The sequence below is a fragment of the Hyla sarda genome, unplaced genomic scaffold, assembly GCF_029499605.1.
Source record: "Hyla sarda isolate aHylSar1 unplaced genomic scaffold, aHylSar1.hap1 scaffold_592, whole genome shotgun sequence".
Taxonomy (NCBI): domain Eukaryota; kingdom Metazoa; phylum Chordata; class Amphibia; order Anura; family Hylidae; genus Hyla; species Hyla sarda.
Window position 1 is genome coordinate 124,585 of NW_026610606.1, and position 2,153 is coordinate 126,737.

Sequence of the window (2,153 nt, forward strand, 5' to 3'; positions counted from 1 at the left end):
CCTTCCCTACAGTCACCAGAGATCCCAATGTCCTTTCCTACAGTCACCAGAGATCCCAATGTCCTTCCCTACAGTCACCACAAATCCCAATGTCCTTCCCTACAGTCACCAGAGAACCCAATGTCCTTCCCTACAGTCACCAGAGATCCCAATGTCCTTCCCTACAGTCACCAGAGATCCCAATGTCCTTCCCTACAGTAACCAGAGATCCCAATGTCCTTTCCTACAGTCACCAGAGATCCCAATGTCCTTCCCTACAGTAACCAGAGATCCCAATGTCCTTCCCTACAGTCACCAGAGATCCCAATGTCCTTCCCTACAGTCACCAGAGATCCCAATGTCCTTTCCTACAGTCACCAGAGATCCCAATGTCCTTCCCTACAGTCACCAGAGATCCCAATGTCATTCCCTACAGTCACCACAGATCCCAATGTCCTTCCCTACAGTCACCAGAGATCCCAATGTACTTCCCTACAGTCACAAGAGATCCCAATGTCCTTCCCTACAGTCACCACAGATCCCAATGTCCTTCCCTACAGTCACCACAGATCCCAATGTCCTTCCCTACAGTAACCAGAGATCCCAATGTCCTTTCCTACAGTCACCAGAGATCCCAATGTCCTTCCCTACAGTAACCAGAGATCCCAATGTCCTTTCCTACAGTCACCAGAGATCCCAATGTCCTTCCCTACAGTCACCAGAGATCCCAATGTCCTTCCCTACAGTCACCACAGATCCCAATGTCCTTCCCTACAGTCACCACAGATTCCAATGTCCTTCCCTACAGTCACCAGAGATCCCAATGTCCTTCCCTACAGTCACCAAAAATCCCAATGTCCTTCCCTACAGTCACCACAGATCCCAATGTCCTTCCCTACAGTCACCAGAGATCCCAATGTCCTTCCCTACAGTCACCACAGATCCCAATGTCCTTCCCTACAGTCACCAAAAATCCCAATGTCCTTCCCTACAGTCACCACAGATCCCAATGTCCTTCCCTACAGTCACCAGAGATCCCAATGTCCTTCCCTACAGTCACCACAGATCCCAATGTCCTTCCCTACAGTCACCAAAAATCCCAATGTCCTTCCCTACAGTCACCACAGATCCCAATGTCCTTCCCTACAGTCACCACAGATCCCAATGTCCTTCCATACAGTCACCAGAGATCCCAATGTCCTTCCCTACAGTCACCACAGATCCCAATGTCCTTCCCTACAGTCACCACAGATCCCAATGTCCTTCCCTACAGTCACCACAGATCCCAATGTCCTTCCCTACAGTCACCAGAGAACCCAATGTCCTTCCCTACAGTCACCACAGATCCCAATGTCCTTCCCTACAGTCACCACAGATCCCAATGTCCTTCCCTACAGTCACCACAGATCCCAATGTCCTTCCCTACAGTCACCACAGATCCCAATGTCCTTCCCTACAGTCACCACAGATCCCAATGTCCTTCCCTACAGTCACCAGAGATCCCAATGTCCTTCCCTACAGTCACCACAGATCCCAATGTCCTTCCCTACAGTCACCACAGATCCCAATGTCCTTCCCTACAGTCACCACAGATCCCAATGTCCTTCCCTACAGTCACCACAGACCCCAATGTCCTTCCCTACAGTCACCACAGATCCCAATGTCCTTCCCTACAGTCACCACAGATCTCAATGTCCTTCCCTACAGTCACCACAGATCCCAATGTCCTTCCCTACAGTCACCACAGATCCCAATGTCCTTCCCTACAGTCACCACAGACCCCAATGTCCTTCCCTACAGTCACCACAGACCCCAATGTCCTTACGTACAGTCACCACAGATCCCAATGTCCTTCCCTACAGTCACCACAGATCCCAATGTCCTTCCCTACAGTCACCAGAGACCCCAATGTCCTTCCCTACAGTCACCACAGATCCCAATGTCCTTCCCTACAGTCACCACAGATCTCAATGTCCTTCCCTACAGTCACCAGAGATCCCAATGTCCTTCCCTACAGTCACCACAGATCCCAATGTCCTTCCATACAGTCACCAGAGATCCCAATGTCCTTCCCTACAGTCACCACAGGTCCCAATGTCCTTCCATACAGTCACCAGAGATCCCAATGTCCTTCCCTACAGTCACCACAGATCCCAATGTCCTTCCATACAGTC